The sequence below is a fragment of the Tupaia chinensis genome, unplaced genomic scaffold, assembly GCF_000334495.1.
Source record: "Tupaia chinensis unplaced genomic scaffold, TupChi_1.0 Scaffold000248_1, whole genome shotgun sequence".
NCBI classification, from domain to species: domain Eukaryota; kingdom Metazoa; phylum Chordata; class Mammalia; order Scandentia; family Tupaiidae; genus Tupaia; species Tupaia belangeri.
The window spans coordinates 1,510,789-1,524,425 of record NW_006159726.1 but is presented as its reverse complement, the minus strand read 5'-3'; the positions used below and the strand labels follow the sequence as shown (position 1 = coordinate 1,524,425).

General features: G+C 42.0%; 1 protein-coding gene across 1 annotated transcript in view; it reads right to left on the bottom strand.

Moving 5' to 3' along the window:
• Nucleotides 1-13,631, bottom strand: part of NDP (norrin cystine knot growth factor NDP) — a 31,740-nt gene extending 18,109 nt beyond the window's left edge. The window contains exon 1 of the mRNA XM_006148863.3: nt 13,439-13,631. The gene's annotated coding sequence lies outside the window, so the exon portion shown is untranslated. The remainder of the gene's footprint in view (nt 1-13,438) is intronic.
• Between the last annotated feature and the right edge of the window lie 6 nt (nt 13,632-13,637).

Here is a 13,637-nt window from a genome sequence, read left to right as displayed (position 1 = left end):
ACCGGGCCCGGGACCCGAACCACGGTCAACTACATGGGAGTCCAGCGACATAGCCATTACGCTAACTGCTGGTCCCCCAAAAAATTCTTTTTTAAAAACGGTAATTAAGTTAAGTGATATTTAAAGTTTGTGCCAGTAGGAGTATTTTAATAATATATAATTTTCTATTTCTTATAAGTGTGGGAAGATATACCAAACTCTTTCCTTTTCTGAGTTTCTTTCTTTCTTTTTTCTGAGAGAAAGAAAGAGAGAGGCATCCCTCAAAATGTCTTCATGCCATGATCCATTTCTAGCCTTAGCCAGCTCATATCATGATATACAGAGAGGCCTCTGGATAAGAACCAGGGACCTTCCTATACGATTCCAGCATTTCAGAGTATTGCATTATTGGTGGACCACTATCTGGCCCTGCTAGTTTCTTTTCTTAGTCAAATATTCTTCCAAATGGACCATTTAGTATGTGGATACTACTGACTCCTTGTAGGAACATTTTGAATTAAGCTCAGTTAACATTTTTTTTCTAAAAGGTGAATAAAACACTTTGCAAGCCAACATTATGAAGTGTATACAGAAAAAGGGATAGTTAATGCCTCATACAATGTAACTTTATTATCTTGTTTTCTCTTTAGAGGTGATAAGGTGAACCCAGAAGTAGTGATAAGGAAAAAAGAATGACAGAGGAAGTGTTGCTTCACCACTCATTCTAAGAAATGGACTTTTCATTTTAATGCACTCGCAAAGCATAGTACATTTTGTTTACTTTTTATTTTGAATTCTGAAATAACGCAAGTAAAATAATCTAATTATGTCATAGAATTCACAAAATCCTCAAAACTGAAAGTTAAGACTCTTACAATATAGCACTGGATGTCTTTTGCCTTAAGTGTTCAAATGGAATAGGTCGAAGAAGTAAAAATAAAGCTCAGGAAAAAAACAATGTTTTTTGGGGGGGGAGGGGGGAGAGGTTTTTTTTTTTGCTACAGGGCGCGTGTGCTTGCCAGACAGACAGAGAGAGACAGAGAGACAGAAAGCGAGAAATCACCCCCCAGAGGGGATAGCCACGTCACAATCCCTTCTCCTCCATTCTCCTCTCGAGATCTTGGGCACACACACACACGCGCCTGGCGTGAGTTTAAGCCACCGGGTCCGGGACTCGAACCGCGGTCGACTACATGGGAGTCCAGTGACATAGCCATTACGCTAACTGCTGGTCCCAGAAAAGAGCAATGTTAAGTAGAGTTGTATGAATATTGTGCTGGTCAGGCTTACATAGGTGAGAATGTGTAGTGTGTCTGTGTGTCAAAGAGAGACCTCACAAAGAGTAAAATCAGGAATTAAGAAAATCTATACCATTGAAATCCTGCTTCCTTGTAGGTCAGGGGTATCTCTACCTTGTGGGAGCTTCTGTCATTTTCTCAAAACTAGATTGATTCCAGTTTACCTTATTCTTTTTTAAAGACTTATTTACTTACTTAATTCCATTTGTTATTATTATTAATTTGACCAGACAGAGAGAGAGAGAAAGGGAAAGTGAGAGAACAAGTTGCCAGGTCCAGAACTCGAACCGCGGTCAGCCATGTGCGAATCCAACTCCTTTAACCACCAGGTCATCTGCCAGCCCTGAGTTTACCTTATTCTTTTTAAAGTTACGTGTCATAAAACACAACAAACACTGTGTTAGAGCCTTGGTACAGCCAACAATGAGTTGAATGAGAGAAGGACTCTCTTGCTGAACTCAGTAGCCCTGTGGCTGCTCTGTGCTCTGGGTACAGTCTATGAGACATAGATTTGGCCCATGTACAGAGCCCACATTCTAATAGCTCCAATGTAGAGCCTCTGCCGGCAGGAGAGGCACGTAGCCTGGCGTGCCCGACTTTGGAGCTACCCTCCAAAGGATACCAGTGGAAAAGAACAACTGGTGCCCAGATTTCCCCACCTGTCATCCTCAGCGAAATAATATAGCAGAGCTTACAGTGGGCCCAGCCTCCTGGGTGAGAGATGGTGTCGTGCCCACAGATCAGCTCACTCTTGGGCTGACCTTCTGCATGGCAGAGGGTAAAGTGCTGGTTTCACACAAGTTATTCCAGCAACAGACCAAGACAAAGTGGCACATGCCAAGAATGGCTTTATTGTTGTCCAGCTTGCCAGGCAAATGAGGGCAGTACTTCGGTATCCATATCCCCTCCCGACTAGCTGTTTTCATTACTAATATAAGCAGCTATTCCCTCCTGTGCTTTTTTCCAACAAATATTTATTTAACATCTATTCCTTGAGCACCTATTATGTGTCTCCTTACACTCTAGCAGATGAGAGATGAGAGTGTGTGTGTGTGGGGGGAGGGGGCGGGTTGATCTTCTACAACCCTTTATAATAGCTTGGTACATCAACAAGCAAAGACTTTTGGCCTGTTGTTTTTCTGGATTTTTTTTAACATGATAATAAACTCTCTTAGCATCTAATTTGAATCCAAGATGCACTGCACCATTTCTAATAAGATCAAGTTAAGCAGATAAACTATAATGACTTTAGAATAGAATCATATATCAGACGAAATTATTTACTATTCACTGGTCAAAAAACCATGATAGGAGATATGAATAAGGTAGAAATGGCAGAATATAAAATCTCTCTTCAAAGAATTGCTTAAAACAAAACAAAACAAAAATCTAGATTTTTAAATGCGGAAGAAAGACTGTCACTACATAACACTTCATACTAGGTTTAGGAAAAACAAAAACAAAAACAAAAAACAACTAGGTCTAATTCAGAGGGTGTGAAGTGCTAAGTAGCCCCTTCCCAGGAACTCAAAAAATTCCAATCGGATCTAGTCAACTAGATGCCTTGAGAATAAGTCAGATGCTTCTTCCCAAGGACTTATTTTTTTTTCAAGAATTATTTAATTTTATTTATTTTAATTTGACTAGAGAGAGACGGAATGAGAGAGAGTGAGAGAGAGGGAAAATGAGAAAGCAAGCTGCGGAGAAACCAACCTGCCAAGTCCAGGACTAGAACCACAGTCAGCCATGTGGGAGTCCTGAACCCTTAACCACCATGCCACCTGTCGGCCCCCCAAAGACTTAATTTATAAACTGTAAACAGCACGTTGGATTTTATGAAGCAGCCCATGTGCTCAATGAATATATATTTTTTTTAATATTATTCCTTTCTGGCAGCATATCACTAGCCATCAAGAAGCCAAGCTTGGGCTGACTCAAAAGCAGTGGTTCTGACTACAAATACTGCCACTCCCCTACCCTGCCAACGCCAGGAATCTCTCAGAATGAGCAGTCACAAGGTCAGGGAGAGGGGGCAGCTCCTGTCCCTTTCATTTCTCAGTGTCCTTTCTATAGTGTATGTTAGGGGAGGGGAGCATGATAGGCAATGATTGCCCCCATAGTGCCATCTTAGGAAAGGAGACAACATCTTTGTGGTGAAACAACAGTCCTCTCACTTGTGATAGAACTCTGTGTTCCTCCAAACTTCACTACTAGCCAACCATAGCTGAGTTCAGCAGCAGAGGGTGATGGAGAAAGAAAAAAGACAGGAAAACAAAGAGAAGGAAGGATATAGCTGGGACAAAGGCAAAAAAAAAATCACAATCTTGGGGTAAATATACGTGCTAAAATGAAGGACTGGTAATAAAAATAATTTGGGAGGATAAGCTAACTGCCAAGCAGTCCCACCTGTGTGTGCGTCCTTGACTTGAATAGTTTGACTGTCTGGGAAAGGACTGGAGTGGGAGGACTTGACCTTGAGCCTGGATGAAACTTAAAATCCTGAATTTCAGGCGTTGTCAGGAAATCCAGAAGAACCTCTTATTGTTATCCAAACTCCCACATACAGCTTTTATCTTTTCTTCCCCAGACCCATTGCTAGCCTAAGTTGTTAGTGTCCCGAGTCACAGAATTTTGCACTCATTTGTCAGAAATATTGGAATTACTTCATAGCATTCTGAAACCTACAGAGCATTCTATTGCTTCCCTACGTGGTAGAAGAAAGGCTAATATGAGGATCCTCAAGCTCTGAGTCTTACCCTTGCATCATTGGCTGTGTGGTCTTGAGCAGGTTACTCACCTTCTCTAGAACTCAGTTTCCTCCTCTACACAATGAACAGATTAGTCTAGATGCTTCAATAGCTCTATTCATTTCTCACAGTTTTTAACTGTACCGAAGCACCTAAGACTATAGCACCTGCTTTGGGGCCACATATTCCCCAAATCAATCCTTCAAAACAAGTTCCTTTCTTACTCAAGGAGTTAATGATTGCAGAAGAGTCCAAACAAGTTCTAATGTGGTGTCTGAGCCAACACTGAAGGCCAAGCTGTAAGAATTTGCCCTTTGATGAGGCCATATTGGTGGCCTGAAATAAAGATAGCCTTTAATAAACAACTGATTTAGTGCTTACAATACACTAAATATATAATTGCTTATAAATTAATAATGTGTTGATAATAGGAAGTGGTTAACAAGAATATTTAACTAGTTTCTTCTTTTCTTAAGGTTGTCTTAAAATTTGTGGTGTTTCCAGTCTCCATCAAAGAGTAAAGGGGAACGGGAGAAAGGTTAGTAGTAATTAATCATGCTAGAATTTGACTTCTTTCAGGACCAGCAGTTAGCGTAATGGCTATGTCACTGAACTCCCACGTAGTCGACCACGGTTCGTGTCCTGGACCCGGTGGCTTAAAACTCACGCCAGGCGTGTGTGCGTGCATGCCCAAGATCCCGAGAGGAGAATGGAGGAGTAGGGATTGCGGCATGGCCATCCCTCCTGGGGGGTGATTTCTCGCTTTCTATCTCTCTGTCTCTTTCTGTCTGGCAAGCGCACGCGCCCTATAGCAAAAACCTCTTCAAAAAAAAAAAGAATTTGACGTCTTTCATTTGATGATAATGATATAGGCTGAGTTCAATTCTTATTCCAAAACTGAGCTTGAGCCACAGATCTTCTGTGGGATCATCTGTGATATACTGGCTCGGGATAGGAGTGGAAGATTGGTTAGAAGAGTTATCTTCTCTGTGCATGTAGAATTAATAAGGCCCTAGGAGCAAGGCAGGCTACTCGGTAAAGTATCTACAGAACCCCTGCCCCAGGGAAAATACATTCCTGAAGCTCTGGGCTGGGATTTGGGTCTCAAAAAGTTGACCATTGGGGCCCAGTTGTAGTGGTACAGGTGCTGGTACACTACTACACAATATTGGAGCCATATAGAAAGGCCCTGGGTTCAGATCCTAGGTTTATCTGAATACACCAGTCTCACCCACAGGTGTACCCATGATCTTGGCTGGTTGGAAGGTGGGGTAGAGGATCATGACATGACAAGACCTGGTCAAAGATGACTTTTTTCTCTTTCTAAATAAACTTTCAAAAAAAAAAATAAAAGAGTTAAGCATTGGACATGGCTCTAACACTGTGTTAAGCATCTGTGGGCTTCTAGTTTCTGAGAAGACTCATTCTAGCTCTTAGCAGTTGACATAAGAAATGACTTTTAGAATACAAATATTTCATGAATTAGAAATGACCAGGTTCAACTACCTGAGTGTCAGAAAGCACTTTTCTGTTGAAGTCTGTTCCTCGAGGGGTTTGGATTATTTCTGTAAATCTAGCTGCCCGATTAAAAGCTATGACTGATAGGGTAATAAACTGTCAGAAAATGCTTAGGAGCAGTCTTTCTATGATGCCACAAATCAATGGTAGCCTTAAATATGAAGTCTTATTCCATCGTTTCATTAATACAGAATACAAACAAAGAGAGAGGACACAATAAAAGAAGTAACAAAAGAGAGGAAGAATTATTTTTGATGTTCTAAATCTGACACTGCCTTTTATGTTTTTTTTTTTCCCAAATAGCACAATTTAAAAAATGGAAAATTCCCTTCATTTTTCCCTGTCTCTCCCACAAAGAGGGAGTTTGTGTGAGGAATGAGACATACTCTTCTGTTCACCCAGCATAAGACCCTTTGGAAAGAAAGCAGGACAGTTCTGAAATATACAACCCAGAACACTCAATTCTGCCAAAACACGTGAATACCCATTCTCCCTGTGGAAAAGAAAAGGTAACCAGGTGTCTTGGGAACTCTTGTACTGAAATAATTCAACACTTGCTCTGCCACTGGTATAGTCTTAGAAGAGAAGTGGCCAACGTTTTCTCAAGGTATAGGCTCCCTTTTACCATGGAGCCAAATGAGTATGCTGGCTTTCATTCAAAGTGTCCAGCAAAGTGTTTCCAAAGCAGCATTTGAATCTCCTCCTCATCAACATTTTGGAATGGTGGGCAATGATCTCACCTAACAGCTGTAGAGCCCTTAGTTGGGAATGGAGCATAAACAATACAAGCAACCCAGAGTAACACAGTCTTTTTATTCCTCCTTCAACTTGCCTCTTCTACCCATTGGTCAGATTTGAATACTGAAGTTAATTGTTTTGCGGAGGCAGTGGGGGGGGGGCTTGCAGGGGGATATGCCTGGACACAGACCTAGGTCAAAGAGGCAAGGTTACAAAAAATATTACATTAAAATATGTTTCCCTATATTGCTAATATCCCTGAACTTGTTGGGCTTTCACTTTTTTTTTTCCTAGTGAACATGTGTGCTCACCAGAGAGAGACAGAGAGAGAAAGAGGGAAAGTGACGAAACACTTCCCCCATGGAGATGTTCATACTGCAATCCTGTCTGCTCCACCTCTCTCACTTTTTAGAATTTTGGTCATTCACACATGCCCCGTGTGTTTCTCAAGCAACCAGGTCCAGGATGTGAACTGTATGGTTTAGCCATGTGGAATCCAACTGCCTTAACCACTAGAGCTGATGCATTTTACTTTGCCTAAATCATACATGCTACAGCTATGTCTTTTGATTGCCAGCTCTCTTGTAATAATTCTATTTTGCAGTCTTTGGATTCCAAACCACAAAAGAGATTTAAACTCCAAAAAGGAGTAATTTTCTATAATTCAGGGAGAAAATCATAGAAATATACCAGGTCCTAAAATACTACCTTGAGTTTTAAAGAAAAATTGGACTTTAAGAATTGAACTTCTTTTATGTATTAATATATATCCCCATTTTGATCATTATACACTGAATTCATTAAGAAAGCATACCATGGAGCCGACAGGTGGCATGGTGGATGAGGAGCTGGACTCCCACATGGTCAACCACAGTTCAAGTCCTAGACCTGGGGGCTTGCATTTTTCACTTTCCCTCTCTGTCTCTGGCTCTGGTCAAATTATAAAAACTGGTAATAATAAAGATGATGAATAAAATTAAATTAAATAATTCTTTAAAAAAGCAGTTATAAAAAATGCTTGGATTTCTTTAATTTTTCATATCTACATTTGGAATGTGTATAACCTACCTTTTCCTTAGATTTCATGAGGGGAGATGCTTTTCCACTTGAGAAGTTGATCTTTTTTTGGGAAATAGGCAACTTCAAACCCCTTCTTGGGAGGAAGTGAGTGAAATGAAGAGAACCTTCCCTTTCTGAAAGTGTGCTGTTTGAACGCATTGAAAGGGCAGTGGCAGATTTTGAACATCAAAAATAATCCTTCCTCCTTCTTTTTTGTTACTTCTCCCATAATGGACTCTCTTCCTATTTTTATATCCTATTGATGAACGAATGGAAGGACACTCCATGTTTTAGGCTATTAGTGGTTTGTGGCTCTGTAGAAAGGTCACCCCTGAGCATTTTCAGATAGTCCATCAACTTTCTTGAATGTCTTAACCTATTGCTCTTCATTTTTAAAAGATACTGCAATTAGTAGGGTCACAGCTTAAAAGAAAAAGTTGGGATTGGCCCAGGCCTTGGAAGAGAGCAAGCTGTCTAAAAAATTCTTAGCTTTTGTGGAAAAAAGAAAAAAAATCTACCACAAATCTTATGCTTGGTTTAAAGCTACTAGTCAATGTTCATGTCTAGATTTTGACATGAGGGTAAAATGGACCCCAAATGGATGAATTTCTAATTATAAACACTGAGGATTCTTTGCCAACTGAAGTTACCCATTCTTTGAATCTTCTGAGTCAGCACCCTTTTTAACAAGAAAATAGTTGTTCCAGACTATAAACCCCAGCCAGGGTGTTACATTCTGACTATTAAAAAAATGGAACTAGTGGGGGTTGGATGGTGACACAGTGTTAAAATGTGACCCTCCGTGAGGCTGATCCACATGGAAGGGTTCCAAGTTCAAGCCCGGGGACCTCCCTGAGAATGCGGGGTATGTGGGTGCCCATGATCTTGAACTGGCTGAAATTGGTGTGAATTGAAGCACTGGGACTCTGTTGGAGGTGTCTCTCTTGGTCTCTTTGTCTCTCTCCCTCTCTTTTACTCCTGGAAGAAATAAATATAAAACGAAAAAAAGAAAGAAAATGGGTCTAAGGTTCTGACTCTTAGAGATACACTCAACCATCAGGCTCTGAGACCCTCTGGTGATAGAAACAGAAAGCGTGAATGGTGCCAAGCAAACTACTGCCAGAGACATGGGAAAAAAGATTTGCAGATATGAGGAAAGCTGGCATCAGAAATAATGCTATCTGTACAATCTTCCTCAAAAACTCGAAGTGGTGGGTGTGTGAACTTGCACTTGCAACCTGTACAGCCAAGCCAGCACTCATTTCACTACCAGCCTCCTCTGCCCCACTTGCATGCACATGGGGGTTACAGGATTCCCCATCCTTTGTTTTCTCCTGGAATCAAACACAGGAGTTCATGGTTGCTGATCTGATGGGTGAGGAGTGGGTACTACCAGCTGGAGTGTTGCCACTGGCAGGGGCAGACAGGAAAACAAGAATGCTCTTAATGTTTCTTTTTTTTAAAAGAAAACCTTTGATGGACAAAAGAGTGGTTGTATTTTTACCCTCTCCCTTCATGCTGCCAGGCGTCTTTAAATAGATCCTCTAGCCTAGGGACTTGTATGGAATAATTCATATTAAAACCCAAGAAGTGGCAGTGGAGGGGAGTTGGTTCTTTCTTTTCCTTCCTTCCTTTCTTTCTTTTTTTTTTTTCTTCTTCTTGTCAAGCTAACAGGAAAAGACTCATTTTAATTCAGCTGTGCTAAATTTCTCCTTTTGGGTCTTTTAATGAACTTTAGCTAATTCGGAAAAGGCAACCAAAGCCCCCAGGAGAAGAAAATGAATAGGAATAGATTGCTCTTTAACACCTTTTGGTCCCAAGGACATTAGCAGCATCTTTCAAGCATACTGCACAGAGAGGGTTTCAGGAGTCTCTTCAATGGGAATCTCTAATTGAGAGGGCCTGTTCCCTCCATTTACAACTCATCAACTGTTGTTCTGTTGTTCAGAGAAAGAAAGAAAGAAAAAATCCCTCCCTATCTCCAAAGCCCCATGCATTTTTATTTCTGTTCAACCAGAAGCTTTCCCCTCCCCTTTCACCAAATGTGTTTCATAATGTCATTCAGGTCTGTGCAGGCCAAATTAAAAGTCCTGTCGCTCTTTCTTTCTGTTTAGGGGAAAAGGATGTGGGAAGGACAAGGGAAGGGGGCAGGGCCCCAGGATCCAGGGAGCTTTGTTTTGAGTCACTTGTCTCCCCCCCACCACCTCCCCCCCACTCCCGAAACAGAATAACCACATTTCTCTTAATGTAGGCCGAAGTGCACCCAGGCATTCCCATGATGCTCCCATCCCCAGGCCTTTGCCGGAGATGGAGATGTCCGGGTCACTGTGATGGTATGCTTGTCCCTGCCAACCCGGGTCACTCCAGCCTTGCTCTCGGCGAGCCATGTGTCTGCCTCTCTCTGTGAGTGGGTTCAGCCTCAGGGCTACAAAGAGCCCCCCAATCCTATCAGCCTTAGCAGAGTTGGTGCCAAGAATGACATCCTGGGAATACTATGGAGATGGGGAGACCTCATGGTCTGTTCTCCCCAGATGAAACAGGACCCAGGCTGTCTGGAAAACAGGCCGAGCCAAGAGCAAGCTCACAATGGAAGGAGCTCAGGGGAAGGGAAAAGGGGGCGGGCTGGAAGCAATAGAAAAAGAAAGCCACATGCCACCCAGGAAGATTCCAGGGCAGGCGGGAGGAGGTGGTGGAGGAAGAACTTGCAGGAAACAAGTGCCCAGACATGGCACTGCCAGTCTAGCAGGATTCTTTTCTGAATTAGATTATGCGAAAGAAAGAGGGGAAATATATAGCCGGCCAGCTGTTCAAAGGCTTACAACCTTGCTTTTATTGTCCGGGTAAGTTGATGAGATGGGGCATCAGAGGAATTCCAAACATACCATCCAAGAGAAATTTTAATATGTTCCACAGTGTCATACACGAAGAGGAAATGACAGCTGATCACAGCCATGGCAGGCCCCAGCAATCTGGGCCTTGGAACTCACCCATCCTCCCCATGGCTCTGCTTTTCCCTTAGCACTTCTTAGTCCTTCCACCTGCCTCCCCATCCCCTCTGCTCCTGTCTAGACAAAATAGCACTGACTGACTCATGGGAAGAGGTGAGAATGGGCTTGAAGGCTGCTGGCCAAAAAGTTGAGGGGCTGGCTAGGGTGAGTCAGGCACCCTAGGGAGTCAGGGGCATTTGAATCCAACCATGGGGGATTATCTGCTGATAAGGACCAAGTCAAGGACCCTGGTGATGCAGTCGGCAGGGTTTTTGCCCAGTAATCTAACCGCGTGATAAAGCACAAGATTTGGTTACTTGAAAGCAGTACTGTGTGTGTGTGCGTGCAGCTCTGACAGAGAGCTGGGTTTGGGGAATAACTTTCCATATCTTCTTCCCAGGAGCCTTTTGAATTTAGGCCAGGCCAACAGGTCATTGATTTTGATCCTGGGGGGTGGGACAAGCAAATGATGGAGATAGTGACTGCATCTTCCTCTGTGCATGTTTCAGATTCAGTGATTCATCAAGTGGCCCTGAAGTCAGCTGCTGAATAGGTGACTCACATCTATCCCTGATAAAGACAGCATGTGGGCCTTTCCAGGCGTGCTCGAAACAGCAGAGAAAGGATAAACTGCTCTTTTTTCAGGCTTCTTATACCCAGGCCATATTAGCTGTATGTGTCAGATATACCCAAGGATCTGGTGAGAAAGGCCTAAGGGAAACCTCCTAATCATAAATGGAAAGAAAATCCATTGGTAAGCCAGAATCATTTCAAATAAATCTGGATGCCAGCAGCTATTCTAAATGATTCAGTGTAACAAGGAAGTTATTACTCAGTTTACCCATGGACAAATCCCATTTCAGTTCCAAAATCTAATTAATTGGAGCTAGCACACAAATTGAGAATTAGGATGTGGGACAATGTCTCATTCCACCTTTGCATCCATCAGGACTAGCATTTTGCTGGGCAAATCTAAAATGCTTAATAAATATTTATTAAGGGAATGATGGAATGAATAATTAACCAGTACGAACAATAGTACTTGAATTGCAAGTTCCTAATACAAAGATTGCCAGCCATCATGGCAGCTATAATTCCGAGAAACTCACAACATTTTTCAAAGGTCCAGGAAAATAAATGAGTTGGAAATTGTTAAATGTATTGAAAAATGATTTATTTTTCCCTTGACAGTGTCATTGGAACTCGAATTAAGATTGAAAACTCCACAGGCACATTTCCATCTGTGGGTGTCAGCTGCTTGGTATACAGACTTAAGAAGGCCTCAGCCAGTTTTCCCATTACCTGAACCCAATGTATTTTAAAATAATTGATGCAAAACATTGCATTTTGTGTTCAAACATTCTTGTGTAATGATCTGAATGATACTTTAAGACAATTGTTTTGAATTAGCTAAATGCCTTGCTAACAGCAGTGAGGTTTTTGTTTTTTCCCTGTAAAAATTTGCATCAATATACTCCATAATATCTATTACAGGCTTTCTTAAATAGCAAATATCCCAAGGCGGTAAATTCATTCATTCTAAAGTCAGATTTTCATTCAACAATGGTTATTAAGCTAATTAGAGAAAAGCAGAGAGGATCCCCATAAACCATGTCCCAACTCCATAATGAAAATGATCGAAAGGACAGACCTTAAAGTTTACTTTCAGAAGCAAGACTGGTGAGAAGAAAATGAGCAGATATTTTCATCTGGTCTAAACACTCAAATGAGACATATTCGGTAGTTCCAGTTGTATTTTCTTGACACCCACAGCCAACACTGCATTTTAGACATTTCTATGTTTTCACATGCACTTGGCATTTAATGATATGTGTTGGAGAAATTTGCCTATGCAGGGGTCCTTGCAATTAAAATACACTAATATACAAATAAAAAGAGGCATGTTTTGCAACAGCCATATCTGTTATTAATGACAGCGAAAAGAATAGTACATGCCAAGCAGCTTCCTTCCCCGCACCTGAATCTCTGCCGAGATGGGAGTCTGCCTCTTACAGGGAGGCTTATCTGGGCTTGTCCATTACAATGAGCCTCAGTTACCAGGCGTTCTGAGTCATTAACATTCTGTACACAATCAAACTTTCCGTCCCCCAAGAGTTATGCCCGGGCCTCCTACAGCTCAATTGTTCATTTACAGAGAGAATTTGTATTCAAGAGTTTCAAAGAACCCTCCGAATATTCCTCAGGTGTCTGTAGAAGTCATTCTTACAGGTCCTGGCCCCTGTGCTGGTGGGAGCATCCTTCCCGATCACTCCTTGGACACTGTAGCGTCTGTCGCGCTGCAGAGACAAGCTGACTACTAAAAATAACCCCTTGCAATAAGGCCAAGGCAAACAGCATGCATTTCCTCGGACTTTTTGCCCAATCAAAATCATACAGTAACCCATCCTCATCTCTCCCCGCTGCTCCCGAACGCATCTATGGAAGCGAAGTCCTGCGCGTCTGGAGAAGAGTGCAAAGGAGCAGGATTCCTGCAAAGCGTGACACAGAAAGCTAGAAAGAAATGTTGCCTATTGTTTGAAGTCATTCTGAGCACTCTGGCAGAGCCCTGGCAGGAGATCAGCAGCATACATAAGTAGTAATAAAAGTAAACAGTGCGCTTTTAAACTCGGAGGCTTTCCTGCGTTCATAGTGCCCCCATTGTAAGTGGGATGAAGGCGGTGGGGAAGACACTGGGCTCCAGGAATCCATGTCGCCGACTTGCTGCGGCTCAGATCCCTTTCACAGGGGCAGATATAAGAACCATTACGAAGTTACGTCCAACTACATAGAGAGTTTGAAAAGAAAACCTCTTTAAGTCAAACCAAAAGATATATTCAAGCTTCTCTGGGAGACTCCCTGCTCTGTCACAGACTTCAAAGACAAGTTCATTAAAATAAAAAAAAAGAAAAGAAAAGAAAAAAAAAAACACACCAAAAAAAAAAAAAAACCCAAAAAATGCAATGCTAGCATGCTACAGACTAATGCAAATTAAAGTAATGCAAATTTAAGTGGTATTTAAAGGTTGTGTTTTTGTCTGAGAGGAGGATGAAATGCTCGGTTTGGAAAGAAGTCATTTCCTAGGCAAGCCGTCAGCGCCTGTTTTCCTGCTTACCTTGGGGGAAACGCAGGGCTCCTTTCTTCTCAGACTTTTCTGAGAGCTAGAAAGAGGTCCTGTTACTTCCAAATGCTTTTGTTCTTCTGTCCCTCTGTCACATGGCTTGCCTTTTATATTTGCAACACACAAAAGTTAGGACTGTTGTTTAAGCGACACAGGGAGAGAGAGGGAGAGAGAGAGAGAGAGAGAGGGAAAG